The sequence below is a fragment of the Tamandua tetradactyla genome, chromosome 14 (assembly GCF_023851605.1).
Source record: "Tamandua tetradactyla isolate mTamTet1 chromosome 14, mTamTet1.pri, whole genome shotgun sequence".
Classification (NCBI taxonomy): Eukaryota; Metazoa; Chordata; class Mammalia; order Pilosa; family Myrmecophagidae; genus Tamandua; species Tamandua tetradactyla.
The window spans coordinates 24215366-24233872 of NC_135340.1; positions in this window are offsets into that span (position 1 = coordinate 24215366).

The window sequence follows — 18507 nt, forward strand, 5'->3', positions numbered from 1 at the left end:
CTTTGACGATTGAGTTTAGGCTATTGAGATTGTATTGAAGTAACTTTGGCTATTTCGAGTATAATAAATTCTAACTTGCCTGTGGTTCAATTAGCATTCCTGTGAATAAATCTAACATTTTCCTCTATGCAATCTTCATTTAATTTTGGTCTGCCTAGTTCATTTTCATTATATCTCTGTTTGAATAAATGAAATTTTGACATTTTACCCATCTTTTCAAATTTTGTATTTATTCATATACCCACACATATGCACACTACATACCCAACAATTTGTTAGATGACACTGATGTATATTAAGATGGCAAACATGTAATTCTCCCCTCTCACGTTGAGTTTGGACTCAGTTTCAGCACTTCTTCTAAACACATTGCTGTAGGCAGCCATTACAATTACTTGAAGTAGGCATTTGAGTTGAACCTTTATCATCAGGATACAATAGAACCTGCTTTAGGTATTTTCAGCAGAAAGGGAAATAGTACAGAGAATTAAGCGTTGACTGAAATTGCTCAAAGGGCTGGAGAGGCAAACACTTCCAAGAGTGATTCCCACAATACCGTAGAACTTACCCTTCAAGGAATCGTTAAATAGCTAAAATCAGGAATAGAAATAATTAAGAGCCTGCTACACAAATTCTGTAGTTCTAGAATACACTGTTGTAGCTGTAATCCAGGGATCAGAATGCTTGGATGAGGAAACTGCTACCATCACCTCTGTCTCTCAACTACTAGGAAGCCTGTTGGTTGGACAATGGAACACAGAAGATGGCTGCTGCCCACCATTGTGTCAACTGCCTATAGATAGCCATGTGTTCTAGCTTGCTTAGCTACTGGAATGCAATATACCAGAAGCAGAATGGCTTTTAAATAGGGCGTTTAACAAGTTGCTAGTTTATTGTTCTAACGCTGAAAAAATGTCCCAATTAAAGCAAGTCTATAAAAATGTCCAAATTAAGGCATCCAGGGAAAGATATGTTGGTTCAAGAAGGCTGAAAAAGCTCAGGTTTTCTCTCTCCGCTAGAACGCAAGTGGTGAACATGACAGCATCTGCTAGCTTTCTCTCCAGGCCTCTTACTTCATGATGCTCCCCAGCAGCCTTCTCCTTCTTCAGCTCCAAAGGTCACTGGCTGGTAGATTCTGTGGTTCTCTCGTGATTCTATCATAGTTCTGCTGCTCTGTCCTCATTCTCAAAAGGAACTCTCCAAAGTGTCTCCTCTTTTAGAGGATTAATCAAGTTTAATACTCACAATTGATTGAGTCACATCTCCATGGAGATAACCTAATCAAGCTTCCAACCTATAGTACAGAATGAGGATTAGAAGAAACTGTTGCTTCCACAAGATTGATTAGGATTAAAACATGATTTTTCTAGGGTACATAAATCCTTTCAAATCAGCACACCATGAGACGGGACATGGCAGATAAACCTCACACCATCAGGCTCTCGCTTACCACCATTGCAATCTCATAAGAGTGATTTAATGATGGGATCCTTATTTGCATGCAGAATCTTGGCTGCACAAAAGCTTGAAAGGGGTCATTTTTAGCTCAGAAAGGGTTATGAAATGAGACCGTATACTGAAAGTATATCCATGGAGAAATCTCCTTGTTCTCTTTTCCTTACTGCAGCCTCACGTAGGGAGATGCGCATCTTGTATGCAGAATAACAGGAATATTTAAGAAACTAGACTCTTAGAAAATATTCCAAGGTTCTAAGGTATTTGGCTCTTACCTTCTTCTACTTAGGGGATACAGATAACGCTAATTCTATATTCTTCCCTTCAGTTTCTCCCTTCGCTTAAGCAATTCATTTTGTTCAGGAATTTCATTTTAATTCTTGAATAGCTTGATGCTGTTGGATTATTTGGATCTTTGCATCTGCTAATCCTGCCTTTCCCTCTCACAAGAAAGGAGGACACTTCCTATCTTTATGTTTTTCTTGCCAGAATGAATAGGAACTAGCTCTGTATGTTTCATGTGGCAACTCACCATGCTAATATTCAACTAATGTCATTTCATATAAAGCTAAAATAAAATGCAAAGATAGGGAAATAAATATTATCCAAATATTATAGATCTAGGTATAAAATAGGCTCTTACTCTGAAGTTGACAGCCATATCCATACCTCCCACCCCCACCCTGAGAAAGAAATTGATTCAGTAGTAAGCAAAAATCTACAAGCAGAGCATTGGAAGTATTTTAACTCTACAATTGATGCATCATGTCAATGTAGTAAGTTACCTAACTTTTCTTAAGTACCCTAACCTTTCTATGTGAATAGCTGTCATTTATATGCTACACCACAGAGTACATGATTTTCCAAGCATCCCTATGAACACAGGCTCAGTGATAAAATGACCCATTGTAGATAAAAGTTAAACTCAAACCCAGCCTTTGAACTCTCAGTATAAATTGTATTTCTTTTACACTAAGGAAGATGAGCATTCTTCTTTGAGGAATATCAGTACTAATAAGTGATAACCACTTCTTCGGTGCATTGATAAAATATGAAATGCCTGAAAATAAATACTCACAGTAACACAATTGATGTATTGAGGGTTAGGAACTTAGGTCTATCTTTGCATTTTTATTTAATGGCAGAGGAATATTTGCATAACTTATTTTTCTGTAGATGAATGTTTTGTAACTTTGATATGTGAATTTAAATCTATCTTACAGTGGAACATCTGAGATGTTACTGTTGAATTGCCATTTTAGATAAGCCATTCATTCCCATGGAGGTATAATTTTTTTTTTTTTGAAATACATGTGTGAAAAGAGCAGAGCCATGAAATTGTCATTTTCTGTAGTCACTCTTATTGTAGCAAGCTCACTTCCAACTTTGTGTCCATGTGCAGCCATTCCTTCCAGGATTGCTTCAAGTAACCATCGCCAATCTTACCTTTTCCCTTTGGGGTCATCATGTAAGCCTTCTTCTCTGGTTTCTTCTCACTTGTCACATCTCATCTTGAGACCTAGCTGCCTTTTAGTAGGTTATACCATCCATCTCACTTTGTCACATACTTTACCTTGTAGGCCAAGAACACTGGTATTTGGCTCATCATTCCTATATTCTCTCAAAGGGTCATCCTTCTGAAAGCAGGTAACAGTAGAATCTTTCTGACCCCAAGCTACTGGACATGAGAATGCAATACAGCTGTTTTTCGAATATCAGGCTCCTAGAAAAAAAGATACAATTTTTAAGCCTGGGGAAGTAAGGAAAAACAGTGGAGGCAGTCTGAAAATTTTTCACAAGACTGGGCTGGGCCTTGAAGATTACAGGCAGATCATAGAATTAAAAAGAGAAAAGCTCCCAGGAGTCTTTATGTGACAGAAATACACAGTTAACATATTATTTAAGTTCTTAAACAAAGAAAGTCACTTAAGGAAGTTACTCAGAAAGGTTTCTTGGCTTTAATTTTTTTTCCCCATTATTGGAGAGGCCGAGTCTCTCATGAATACTCTGTTTCGGTCTTCAAAAATATATGATGCCTATAAAGGAAGAAGCAGGATGGCTAAGCTTTAGGTCAGAAGTCATTTGCATGTAAGAACCATGTAAGTGCCTGACTAATTAGTTGTTAGAAATGAGATTCTGGGAGATACAATAAATGGACCAAAGAGTGCTCTCAGGTGGTGGTTTCTGATGGGTTATAAGATCACGTCGTGTCCTAGTTTTTGGTCTCCGTTAATAATCTGTTGTGATGTACAGCAGGTTCTGGTATACAGAGTAATTCAAGTGCTCTTCTGTTTGGCATATGGTGCTTTTAAGAACACTCCAAGGGTTGATTTGACTGCTCTGGTTGATAAAGGATGGCACAGTAGGAAGGAAGAGAACAGGCTATGCATGTGCGTGGGATTGGAAGAGGAGGGGATTCGTATGAAAGCTGCTGAGAAAAACAACACACAGGGACTTAATTAGAAAACCAATTTTACTATCATTTAAAAAGAATTCCTGCAAGTGTCATTGTTTCTCATGGTAAAATTTAATGCACATGTAGCCCACAAATATATATGTATATTATATTATGTAGATGTATGTTGCACATATTAAACAGCAAACTCACATGAAGCAACAAAAGGACAAGATTTATGCCTAGCCACTGCAACTGGGAGGGCAGAAATATTTGATAAGGGCAAAAAGAAATAAACCTAGAGGAAAGTTTTTGAGTAACGGAACGTTCCAGGAAATAGCTTGAGACTCATTTTCTTCCCATTTAAAGATAGGGAAAGTGATACATTTTTCTCGTAGTAGCTACAGATTGTATTCACTGAACAAAGGAGATATGTTGTATATTAAATTAACACAGTACGTTCATGTTCAGAATGTTATGCCTCCAGAATTTCCTGTGTTAACAGGGATTTGTGTAATAGCAAACAGGATCAGAAATTGTCAGAACAATAGGAATATGGCTGACCAAATATGTCTAGTTGTAGAATGTCCTTACAATGCCTTATTTGAATAATTTCAGGCAGGTGGCTTGAGAATTCTGCAGTCAGAAAGTTAGCTCTGATACAAATACTGACCAGACACCAGCCAGTATGGAACAGAAAAGGAGGTCTCAGAACCCCGCAGAACTAAAAGGTTAAAGAATATGTTTAAAATAGGGCCTTAAAAAACATTATACAATCATTCCCAGCAGATTTTTTTGTTTTGTTTTTTATTCATGGATTTACAACATATGGCCAGTGAACCAAGTTAATCCTGTCTGAAATTGAATTGTAACTCACCTGAGACTTTGAAAAAAGAAAAGAAATTGTTTTCCTTAATTACCTAACTTCTCCGTCCTAACCAGCTGACATGCTCAGCTAAGAGCTGAGTGCTGCTGGTTTTATACAGAAGGCCTAGATCGATAATTGCGATTGAAGCCAAAGTCATCAATTATATGCTTGTGAGTTATTCAAGTTTAAATTGATACAATCATATCATGAAATCTGGACATCATACGTAATTGTGGAATAAAGAAAAATTAGCATAAATAAATCTTTGATAAAGACCACCCATGCTTGAATTGAGTTCCATGTTCATTGGATTCAGTATTACTAGCAAAATAAATTTTAAAAAATGAATAAGTAAATGCCACCTACTACTGAAGACATAACGTGCTTCTAGCCCAAATGCACAGAGAGGAGGAAATGGGAAGGACTAAAAGTGCTCATTATGTGCCAGGAGGGGCTCTGGGGGTTTTCCTACATCTCTTCTAATGCCCACAGAAGCCCCCCCAACACAGAGGTGATTATGTCCGCTGTGCAGACAAGGAATCTGAGGCATAGAGAGAGTCCTTAACTTCAGCAAAGTTCTGCAGTTTACTAAAGAGTTCAGCCAGCTCTTTGATGATTCTAAAGTTCTTAGTTATGCCTATAAATTATTTATATTTTGTTGCGTGTTCATTTATGAATATGTTAATTGTTTCTCAAACCATAAGTGGTTAATTTATTACTGTGGATTCAGCTCTTCTTACTTATAATAATAATAACAGCATAAAATATGTTAATTAGTTTATCAATAACATAAATCATGTTATATATAATTAAAACTAACAGTGTTCTCAATGAAATAATAATTTCTAGAAAACTGTAAGCTGAAAGAATCCAAATAAATTATTAAGAATGATTATTTCGGGAAGTAAGACAATGAGTGATTTAAAAAAAAATTTATTTAAAAAATTTATTGTGATAAATATACATATGTATATAAATATAAAACAGAAGATAATGGGTGATTTTTAGTTTCTTCTTTGTGCTTTTTCATATTTCCTGTTTTTCTATGATGACCATCACAGAAATTGGTTTAATCTAAACCAATATTGTTTAAAAAGTAAAATCCTAGGGTGGGCCATGGTGGCTCAGTGGCAGAGTTCTTGCCTGCCATGCTGGAGACCTGGGTTTGATTCCTGGTGCCTGCCCGTGTAACAAATTTTTTTTGAAAATAAATAAACAAATAAAGTAAAATCTTGATGTGTCATTATGGAGTGCTACCGGAATAAGTGGACACAAATATAATTTGTAATACCTTTCCTAGACGTCGTTAGTAAATCAAGAAAACACAACTTAATTTGCTTGAGCAGGGCCCACTCCTTTTTAAGTCTTTTCTTAAATAAATTTGGTCAACTTTCTTATTTCCAAATTCATTTCAAAGAGTTTTTATGCATGCCTATTCAATTTAGAGCACTTGTTGGAACAACTGTGTAGGAAGAGGTAAATGGGAGATAACGCATTTGAGCTCAATTGTTACTTCAGAGTTAAGAGTCAAATAATAATCAAGACTGTAAAAGAGATTAGGAAATTATACATCTGTGGTATCCCCAAGAGAGGTTGTGTACTGATTAATAGCAAGAGTTCTGGGGCCACATGATTAGGTCGAATCCTCAGTCCATCCTTGCTAGGCATGTAATCTATGGTAAATTTCTTAATCTTTCTATGCATCAGCTTAGACTTCTATTAAATGGTTATGATAATATACCCATTATCTATATCTACGTATAGATAATACATAGACCTTATAGATTTATTGGAAGAATGAAGTGAGTTAAAATAAAGCACCTAGACCACTGCCTCCTACTTCATAAACATTTAATACACGTGGACTATTATTTGGTTTTAACTGACATATATGTTGCAGTAAGGAAAGAACTAGCTCACCACCCAATTTCTACAAAGAGTTGTGCAATATAAACATGAAAGTTTTAGGTATGATTATCCTTAAAAGTCAGTGAATTGAAGCAGAAGGCATTTTGGTTTTCTTGGGAGAGGGGAGCCCCGGTATTGAGCATGCAGCGTAATAGAGCTACTGTTAGGACAGATATTGACCTTCAGTGAGCTGCTGTGTGTCTCCTCTCGGTTTTGTCTGCCAGATCAGAACAAATCTAGAGCCAGTTTAGCATGCTCTTCACCGCCAACCCTGATCCCACTGTGATAAGGAAATTTTATTTAGGAACTGAGAGGGTTGTTTGAGGTTTATAGCTAATGAAATATGTTTTCCTTGTTTCACAAAATATTTTTTCATTCAGATTTGAGATTCCCATATAGCTTTCTTAATGAAATGATAGACCACTGCTTTCACACTTTTTTACTCCTCTTGCTAGCTTCCTCCCAACTTGTCATTTTAAATGGACACTTGTTAGATGTCTTGACTTGTGACATTTCTACCGCCCAAGTTGGAAAACATCGACAACCACACTAATCTACTTCCTTTGGGATCCAGCAACAGAAGAAAATGACACTTCTTTTGGTATTACTACTTTGTGCCTTTCAGAATCTTGATATCCAACTTGTGAACACTGTTTTTGTATTGATTAAAATTGCTCTGGGATTATGTAGATGATGATATTGGCTTATTTATGGTACAACATAGTGGAAGCAACAGCTCATCGGTGGAAGTCTAAGGACGACCCAGCATAGGCCACAACAGCTCATGGAAGCTAAAGCATGGGAAACAAAGTGCACTTGAAACGCAGCTTAATTGTTGCAGGTTCTTGGCACTGCAACATGAATTGGCATTAATTTTCAATTAATACTCATCCTTGAGTTTTCAAAGAAACCACACACATTTTGGCTCTAGGAGCACTTAGTGCAAGAACAGCATCACCCATCTCTAAAAATATTTCTTCGTAGATAAACTGTTAAGAAAACATGTTTATGTTCACACTTTGAATAGAAATATTTACTATTCAGATTCTGTACGTAAAGTTTTCTTTTTTTTTAGTCGAGTAACTAAATTGGCTATTTTATGAAACGCTGCCCAAAATTAGGGCCCAAGGTTACCTACCCCTTCACAGGCAAAGCAAATGATAAAAAATCCAGGGTTTTGGAATAACCCCTGCAGAATCCGCTTATACTGTATTGAGTTCTGAGTGTTTGTTTTAATTCAGAAGCACAATATTTCAGGAGAAGAAGGTGTTAGAAATTAGTTCCTAAAAACCTGAAAGACGAAGAGTATTGGGTGGTATATTGATGCTTTAATGAAAGAGTCTTGCATTCATTAAAAATGATCTCCAAAGATTCTATTTCTGAGGATGAGCATCTGTGCTGATGGGCTTAATTAATGTCACAATTGTTATTCTCTAGTCAAACGTATTCACATTCTGTATATATTTTTTACAGTTCTTGCTCTGAAAAGTTTTATGCTTGTTTTTTGAGGACAGACCAGATATTTGAGGGTCTTTCAAATAAGGTAAATTAATGACTTAGCACACCAGGTCTTTACTGGTGTATTCACCATTAATTCTGCATTGGGATTTGGCTTCCTTGGTAAGTGTCTCAATTTTAAAATAGGACTATTTACTTCCCTGTTGACTAATGTTAGGAATGTAAGAAAACATTGCAAATTGTTTTGTTTATTCTTTGTTTGTAACTTAAGAATAGACATTTTAGTTTTTCATTTAACAAACCATTTTTACAGTTATTTTTGTTCTTATTGCACACATCTGCACTGATTTTTGTTGCTGGACTCTTCAATGCTTATCTCATTCTATGCTGCTTGATAAAAACTTCTACCTCATTTCCCTCCACTTTTGCTGTTCATGAGATGATTTCCACAGATGGTAAACCCAAGGGTGTTTGACGGACAAATGCAGAAATATAAGCTAGTCTGCTTTATGACACTCAACACCTTAAGATGTGGTTTCTAGGTGTGCTGGTTTGAAAGGATGTATGTCCCCTAGAAAAGCCATGTTTTAATCTAAATTTCATTTCATACAGGCAGAATAATCTCTATTCAATACTGTATGTTTGAAACTGTAATCAGGTCATCTCCCTGGAGATGTAATTTAATCAAAAGTCGTTGATAAACTGGATTAGGTGACAACATGTCTTCACCCATTTGGGTGGGTCTTGATAAGTTTCTGGAGTCCTCTAAAAGGGGAAACATTCTGGAGAATGAAAGAGCTTTGGAGAGAGCAGAGAATGCTGCAGCATCATGAAACAGAGAGTCCACCAGCCAGCGACCTTTGGAGATGAAAAAGGAAAATGCCTCCCGGGGAGCTTTATGAAACAGGAAGCCAGGAAAAGAAGCTAGCAGATGACGCCATGTTCGCCATGTGCCTTTCTAGCTAAGAGAGAAACCCTGACTGTGCTGACCATGTGCCTTCTCACTTGAGAGAGAAACCCTGAACTTCATTAGCCTTCTTGAACCAAGGAATCTTTTCCTGGATGCCTTAGATTGGACATTTCTATAGACTTAATTGGGACATTTTCTCAGCCTTAGAACTGTAAACTAGCAACGTATTAAATTCCCCCTTTAAAAGCCATTCTGTTTCTGGCAGCTTGCAAACTAGAATACTAGGTAACCGGGACTTTCTGCAGAGTCATTCTTGATTCATCCACCTGAGATGGGGGAGGGGAAGGGCTCCACCACAGCACAGGCACGTCAGAAAGTTGGAAGGAAATGACTCTAGTTAGTTGTCACTTACTTCTCTGTTGTATTGGAGGAAGAATTTTGTCTCCCACTTCACAGAGCTTTAGAAAAATGATGATGCATCACTTAGCACGGAGAAGACTCTCGACATAGTTTATATTATTACAATTTCACGTTATATTTGAAACTTTCATATGCTTCTCTTTATATATATCTATTTACCAAGGCTGGATTGTGCCAGGATTTGTGCTAAATTCTGGGACACAGATGGAATGTTGTTCTACTGGTGTGCCTCTTTATTTGAAAATAAATTCCTAAAGTAATGAACCATGGACTTCAATGGATCCATAAACAGAACCTTTATGTTGCTTTTCTAAATGACAAAGGTTCATCTAATGTGTTTTTCCCCCCATTCCATACTTCCCAGTCCTTCTTTCCCTCCATCTTTTTCAAGGCCAGATTGAGGCAGTGGGAACAAGAGGAACAGCTGGGGGCTGGGACTAGCTGTTTGGCAATGTTGCTTCAGCACTGTCTGCATAAAAGACAGTAATAGAAAAGGGAGGCCCCAGAGGCATCATGGTTACATCCTGAACCTCAGCCCTCCTTGCTGAGCAACTCCAGCAAACACGAGAGCATAGCATAGGTTTCTTAATTGTTCATTAAACCCACCAGGAATGATTTTCCATTCTTGCTCCCTTTTTCCATTTCTCATTTTTTATGGTACTCTTTATTCTCCCTTATCCTATCCTGGTTAACATGCAGGTTGCTTGCACTGGAAAGAGTTAAAAAGAACTCAACAAGGTGAATTTTTTAAGAAACAAGAAACAGTAAGAATGGCCAGAGTTAGGAAAGAGCTAGCAGGGAGAAACGTGAATCAGAGGTAGGGTGAGTCCTTTTAATCCTTGAGTGAGCTGGTCAGAGAGAAAATAATGGTCTCAATATGGAGAGCAATTTTAGTCACCACTTTGGAAGTAGTGATACACTTTAATGTTTGGAAAACATGGAAAAATTTATCCATGGATAAATAGCTATATTAATATGTTAAAACGTTATCAAATCATCTATTATAAATAAGAATAACCAACATGAATTCCATCATAAGTACCAGAGATATATTGGATAATGTCTCAGTTTCTGAACTAGTGGAACAAATGCCATACAGCGGGTTGGCTTAAACAATGGGAATTTATTTGCTCATGGTTTTGACTAGGAGAAGTCCCAAATCAAGGTGTTAGCAAGGTACTGCTTTTTCTCCAAGGACTGTGGCATTCTGTGGCTGACTGCCAACAATCTTTGGTCTTGGGCTTTTACACCACCTGGCAATGCCTGTGACAGCATCTTCTCCTTTCCTTTCTGGGTCCTTTGACTTCCAGCTCCTGACTGTACCCTGTGGTTTCTCCATCCATGTCCAATTTCCTTTGCTTATAAGGACTTCACTTTTACTGGATCAAGGCCCATGCTTATTGAGTTTGGCCACATCCCAACTAATATAACATCTTTAAAGGTCTTATTTACAAATGGAATCACCCCCACAGGACCAGGGGTGGGACCCGATGATGCCTTTTGTGGAGGATGTGATTCAATCGCCAACAGACCATCAGAACACAAAATAAAGGGTCTAAAGCTGACAACATGAATCTCACAAAAAGAAATAGTTTGATGGAAAGCAGAAATCCATGCTATCTTTTGTGTTGTCAAATGGAATTAAAAACAAAGATTAAATGAAGGATTTCTGTTAAAATACACCATCATAAAAGGAAAATGAATTCATCTCCTACTTCCTGGCCTTCCAGCAACATGGAAAGTATTAACTTAGAACTTTGCTTCTTCCTGTTTTCCACAGTCTCTTTGAGATGATACCTGAAACTCAATAGAACCTTATAATTAAAATATAATTTACTGATAGTGAAAACATTTTTCATTTCACTAAATAGATTTGAAAATAGAAATTCACTAGATCTGATAATTTCAGGGATCCTGATGCCAAGAATGGGTGATATCAGCCAGGTTTTTGTGTGAATATCTTCAATGACTGTTCAAGCTTTTGGGGTTTAGCCAAAGCCAAAACATGTTCTCCAGGCTGTTGCATTTTTCATTCTGGGTGCTTTGCTTAGCATGACTACATGCTCTATAAAAGAGGAGGAAAAAGCAAGAGAAAACCTAACAAAGGGGAAATAAAATATTTTCCCTCACTCCCTTATATGGTATCAATCTTCAGAATATCTAGAAATCATAGAAATACTAAAACAAAATTAGGGTGAGGAAACTTGGACAAGGAAGGACCTTGAGGGTGGACATTTATTAAGTTCTGACAATTATTTTCATTTTTATACTCAGCGTGAATCATGAGTACTGCCATATGGTGGCAGTCAGTAATCCTTGTCGAATGAATAAATGAATGACCAAGCCAAGACACAAGCTTGTCTAGCTCAATAAGGCAGCTGTTTGTTGAACCAAATGCTGGGAACTATAGTGCAGCAAATGAAATACGTGTAAGACATAATATCTTCCTTCAAGCCATTATCTACCTTTGAGAAGTTCACCTTCTTGTTGGGGTCTGCTGTTTTGGCTTGATTTGCCCTTCTCCCTCCTTTGATTCATGCTAGCATGGCAATACTAGTGCTAAATGTCTGTTTCTTCAAAACCACCTATAAATGTATTAGACATTAAGGAAGACTCCACAGATGTCACAGCTTTAAAACAGCAGGTACACACATTTGTCCAAATGTACCAAGTATCCAGCCATGTAACTGAACTCTTAGTTTTAGGTTTCAGAGAGATTTGAGGGTCATGGGATATACCTTTTCCCAATTAGGCAATATTATTTCATGTGCTTTCGCCCTGCAGACTAAATTGCTTTTCTAATTTAAAAGAGAAGCCTTTCATTCTTCCATGCATTTTGTTACCTAGGATGAAAAACTAAGAAGACAGAGAGAATGTTGCTTGGTGAGGAGAGAGTTTGTGCCACTAAGTGATTTATCATTAGCCATTTTAGGGTCTTATCCTATCTCATTTAGATCTTATCTTAATCAAAACATGGATTATGCTTTCATAGTCCATAATCCATGCCAAAACACTCTCCTCATAACTGTTTCTCTCCTCTCAGTTCTTTTAGCTGCTTCGAGAATCTGAAAGCTCAATGGAATCTGTCACCCTTTATTCATATGATTTCATTTTCAGCTTATAACGATTTCATATTGTAAGCTGCGTGATTAAATGAGATACACTTCTCTTAGAGCTATGATGGGACATTTTGGAATTTTCTGGAAGGGCTCAGAAGGGGATTGTGTTAGGTACATAGAGCAAAATACTATGTAGTTAGGAGGATAGGACTGAAATACCCAGCGAACCTGAATTAAAAGTTCACCTCTATGGAAAGCCAAGCATACACAGACAGATGCCCCTAGTTCTCTGTAGTTAAAGTGGTCCTGCTATCATTTTACATATAGAATTGAATATCTAATTACTTAAGAGATATTTTTTTCCCTTGCTGGCCAGTAATCATAAGAATGAATTTTGAATTGACTTATCGTATTGAATCATTCAATGGTATAAAACCTTTCCTTCTCTCAAGATGGCAATAAAGATGAAACTTTATTTTCATCTTTAGGATGTATAGTTTCCATAGAGAAGGTAAATAATGTACTGTATGAATTATAAATCAACACAAAGCCACAGAAATTTCAAGTCAAATCTTGTTTCTTTTTGAAACAGATAAGGAGGTGGGATGGGCAGATGGTAGGTCAAAAGATTATAAACCTTTTAGTGAAAGGAACCAGAGGGCTTAAAAATAGCTAAGAGAAAGCAAGCATTTTATTCCTATAACTTAAAATAGAATAAAAAGGGGGGCGCAGAATATAAAATGGCTCATCAGCATAACTTTGGCTACAATATTGTGTACACTGGTTGCTATTTTAAGTTTTGATCACACGAACACTCCCAGGAGTGCATATAAGTGTTTTTTTGCCCGTACAGTCATTTTGATAAATTGCTTTCCAGGCAGCTGATAAGAAGATTTTGTCATTGTAGCTTTGGAGATAAAAGTCACTGTAGCTTTGGAGGTAAAAGAGAAGAGACTTGAGAGAATGGGGGTTGGGTCCAGTTGTGGTGAATGAGGTTAATAGCAGAATGCTCTGGGACTCTGTACCAGAAAGATCTTCGTTGTTGAATATATTTATTAACCACTTATAAAATGAGGTGAATAAAAGCGTGATATTATTCAATGACCCCACATTTTCAGTCCAATAAGGACCACAAGGGACTCTAGCAAGACTTAACATAACTAGGTAATTGGACAGTATGATGAAGGTGAAATTTGAAACAGCCAAGTGTGAGGTAAAGCACATCTGAAAGAACAATTTAAGATAATCATACATAGTGATGGGTGTTGAATTAGCCATAACCTTCCAAGGAAAAGATCATGAGCTTTGCTCAGTGTGCAGTAGTGCTAAAAATAAGTTACAGGAAGAGAAGTGAGAATAATGTGGAAAATATTAAGGAGCCATTATATAAATTGACAGCATACCCTTATCTAGAATATTATGTTGAGTTTTTGTCACCTCATCACAAAAATGTAATGGAAGAAACAAAAAAATGTACCGAAGGCCAGCTAAATTGATTGGAGATACAGGATAAGCTTCATTATGAAGGGAATATTTTTACGTCACATTTAAAGATCTCCTGTTGCAAAAATTCTATAATGATAGATAAGACTGGCATTTATGAATCTCAGCAGTTTCTGAGGTATGCCCATTAAAGGGAAAATAAGCACTCACATTTTGTACTATAATTTTTAGACTTAGGTAATCAAGTTTTAATCCTCCAAATTTTATCCCAAATAATGTCTTCCATCTTGTTGAAAGTAGTGTAAGTTGGTGACATCTCCTGGAAAGAATGTACATCATCCCAGAAAGAACATCTTCTTGGAAAATCCCTTTTTACCTGAGCCAAATCTGATGATAACTGGTGTTCACAATGGTGGCTCCATATTACTGCATGATTCTTAAAACACTTTCAAATCATATGTGTTCCAGAGCTGTAACTGCTATTTCTAAATTCTGAGATGTTGAGTTCTTTGTGTATAACCTGGTCATTCCCTGGAACTTTGAGTATTTGTGTGACACCTGAGACTCAGAGGTAGAGTTCTGCAGCAATGGAAGTCAGCATTACCCCATACAGCAACTGTTTAAAACCCTGAAAAAGTGATCTTACTTCATTCAATTGGAGATATGAATGAAGCTGATCTGGATAGGATGAAGGTAAATCTGACTAAAGGGTAAAGGACAATGTTGACTCTGTTTTAAAACTTCAACTTCTGAATGAGACCAAAGGAAGAGATGTTTACACAGTACAAAATTTGTATTTTCAGTAGCACACTATCTAATTTAACTTGTATAGTCAGCTTATTTGAACGCCATCATTACGTGAATAGGGAATGAGATCTTGTTGGTTTGTACGGGTTGGTGGGATGCCCTGATACATCTCAGAGTAATTTGAGCAGAAGATTAAAATGTATTTGCAAATCCTTTTGGGGGACGGGGGAAAAAGGTGGAAATATTAATCTTCCCCACCTGAGGAAAACTGGGTATTCTCACAAACATTGGGGATTGCCAATTTGATGGGACAGACCCTCAATCTTGAGGGCTTTCCCTTATGAAGCTGATTTCTGCAAAGGAGAAGATAAGCCAAATTATGATTATACCTAAGAGTCACCCCAAGAGAACCTCTTTTGTTGCTCCGATGTGGCCTCTCTCATTAAGCCAACTCTGCAGGTGAACTCACTGCCCTCCTCCCCTACATAGGACATGACTTCCAGGGTTCTAAATTTCCCCAGCAAAGTAGGTCATGACCCCTGGGGATAAGCCTGGCCCTCACATTGTGGGAGTGAGGAAGCCTTCTTGACTAAAAGGAAGAAGAAAAATGAAACAAAATAAAATTTCAGTGGCTGAGAGATTTCAAATAGAGTTGAGAGGTCATTCTGGAGGTGATTCTTATATAGTATGTAGATACTCCTTTTCAATTTTTGGTGTATTGGGGTAGCTAGAGGGAGATACCTGGAACTGTTGAACTGTGATCCAGTGACCTTGATTCCTGAGGATGATTGAAGGACTAAAGAGCTTTTAAGGTATGACTGTGTGATTGTGAAAACCTTGGCACTGACACTCCCTTTGTCCAGTGTATGGCAGATGAGTAAGGAAAAAAAAGACCAAAAAATAAATAAACAATAAGGGGGCATAGAGGGCATGGGATGTCTTGGGTGTTCTTTTTTATTTTTATTTTTATTTTTATTTTTATTCTTATTTTCATTGTTTTTGGAGTAATGAAAATGTTCAGAATTCAATTGTAATGGTGAATGCACAGCTATTCGATGATTCTGTAAACCACTGTGTACTTTGGATGATTATACGGTATGTGAATATATAATACATCTCAATAAAAAATCATTAAAAAATACTCAAGAAGAAACTTGAAAGTCATCAAAGAACTGAAAGAACAACCAGAAAACAGAAGAAAATCATCTGGAGAAAACTGAAAAAGAAAAAGCCCTTCTGCAGGAATTGGAATATTTGGGATGGAATATTTAAAGATTCACAGAAAAGTTGGTAACCAAAAACCAGTGCGGACATATGTCCAACCCTTTGGAATTCATGGACTATCCCTGGGCTCACATTAATGTCTATCTATAACTTTAATAATTTATCCAAGACTCTGCATATGTGTGAAAATATTTAATAATGTCTGGATTAATTGAATTTTCTATCTGTTAATACATGATTTAGAGAAGAGATTCATGGATTTTTTTTTAAGCTACACTTGACATATGGAAAGATGCATGTCATTCTTTTTTAGTAGGGAACAGTATTTACCATATAAATGAATAAAGACATTTTAATTAAAAAAATACTTTCAGAATCAGAAAAGAAACTAAACCAACAAACAAAAAAACACAAACACCAAACAATTTTACTCAGTATAACTGTAAAACTAGGGACTAAAATTTGACCTGTTTTCCTGAAACTGAAGCATTAATTTTTGTGATGTATGCTAATACACCAACCACAGCATTTGCTTGCACATTCCAACCTTGGCCACCAAAGAGACGTCATTACTGTAGGTTGTTTTCTAGGCCCCGTTTACACTGAGATCGCCATCCAAGTTAACAGAGAATACAAATGGTCAAAGAGTACAAATGGGGTAAAGATCCAACAGTACAATGAGACCAAGCGTTGTAAAGGCCCACAATGTTTTTCTCCTTGTTCCCTGGGGGTGACTGATCTGTGTCCTTTGTCATCTTTGTATGTACACACACAAAACTGTTAGGATTTGATTTGAAGAAGAAGCTGAAAACTGTGTCTAAGATGAGCTCTGAAAGAGATGAGTCTCGTGTTTGGTAGCGTAGTGCAGCAATTGCTTCAGGCCCCCAGGGCATCGTTTGGAAACTGTTTCAGTGGTCTTAATGGTATTCTACAGGCTAAAGGAGTTTACACAGCTTCTCAAGTCCCCCAACTTCCTCACAGACATGTAGTGTGAACCAGCAACATAGGTTTAGGCATGAAAGAACCTTGGCTCCATAGATTATATGATCTTTAATATCCTGGGCTGAATGGAATGAAGCAAGCAGAAGGAGCTAATTTTTTCTAGGTGCTAGATTTACTGACATTTAGCCATGTAGAATACCCTAACACAATTAACTCAAATATACCGTTCCTGAAATGTGCTATAACCTAATGCACTATATTTTTCATATGATTTGTAATTTCCATGGAGAGCTCATTTGGATTACGTTTATAATATTCATTTAGCAAACTCCATTAGCAATGTTTACAAGTGCTTATGGATCCAGTAAATGAGTTTGCGGATGTGCTGTGAACGAAGCTAAATGCATCCATTTGTGTATGGGATCTAATGCATAAACTCATTCCAGGCAGGCAGGCTGTACAGCTCATTATGCTCTAACCTGTGAGTCTGGATTCCTATATGGTGCCTAATATAGCTGAATCAATTAACCTTTTGATTTCCTGGTTTTCCCTGAAGGGGAAAGTTCATGGAAAAATTGGATCAAACTGAGCAGCTGAGCATAAGAGTTCTGAAGGCAAACAAACCAATACATGCACAAACACACAGCATAAAGAGATGTTGATTCAGTCTCTCCCTGGTTGAAAATTAGATTTTTGTATTGGAAACCATTTTAACCCTCTCAGGTTCCCAGAGCACCCATCACAACAATGGGGATGTAACTTTTTAAATGATTTGGATCACCTGAAAAGGTTTCTGCATCTTGCAAAAGGGGCTAACTTAAAAACTGTGAGTGTTCATATTTGGAGTGGCTGATTCTTCAGTGGGAAACATCTAGAATCCTATATGAAAGGAGATAAAAAAAATCCTTTGTTAGACCACTGATGTTCTGCACAAACTATGGATTTGCTAGTCTACGAGACCTAGATTTCTAGGTGGTTGTTCACGCTAGGTCTAGATAGGGGCGGGGGATGTGGGACCCAGGGAAAAATAGGTAAGCAATGCCCAGGTCTAGAAAACCTGGTTTACAAAGGAAGCCTATAGTAATAATAGCTGTCATTTATTGATATTTACCATAGGTTCTAAGCACTTTACATGGTGCCCTAATTCTTACAACAATCCAATGGGGGCAGACAAGATTACTTTTATCTTTATTTTACAAATGAGGACACTGAGGCTTAGAGAAGTTAAGTAATGTGTCCTAAGGTCAAACAGCTACAAAGTGGCAGCACTGGGATTTGAATTCTCTGTCTCCAGAGTCCATACTCCTAACCACATGATGGCAGATAACTGATATTTTTCTCATATCTTACACTGAGGTTCAAAATTGGCTAAATTTGAAGAATCAGCCATCTTTCCCAAGGTCATGTAGTTGTTCTCTTGGAGTAGAAAGCCTAAGTTTTAGAGTGTAATTCACCATCTGAATCTAATTAAATGCAAGACACAGAAATTTGAGTCATCTTTGATGTGATAAGAAACTTATCAAACAGTGCCATCCAACGAGGATATTTTTCTTCTTTCAAAATCAAATTGGGAATTTCAGTTATTATTTAAATTTTTTTCACAAATATAGTTTTTTTTTCTCCCATAGAACACAGATGCTCTTAACTCCCTAGCAGTCACCATCTGTACCTCAATTTA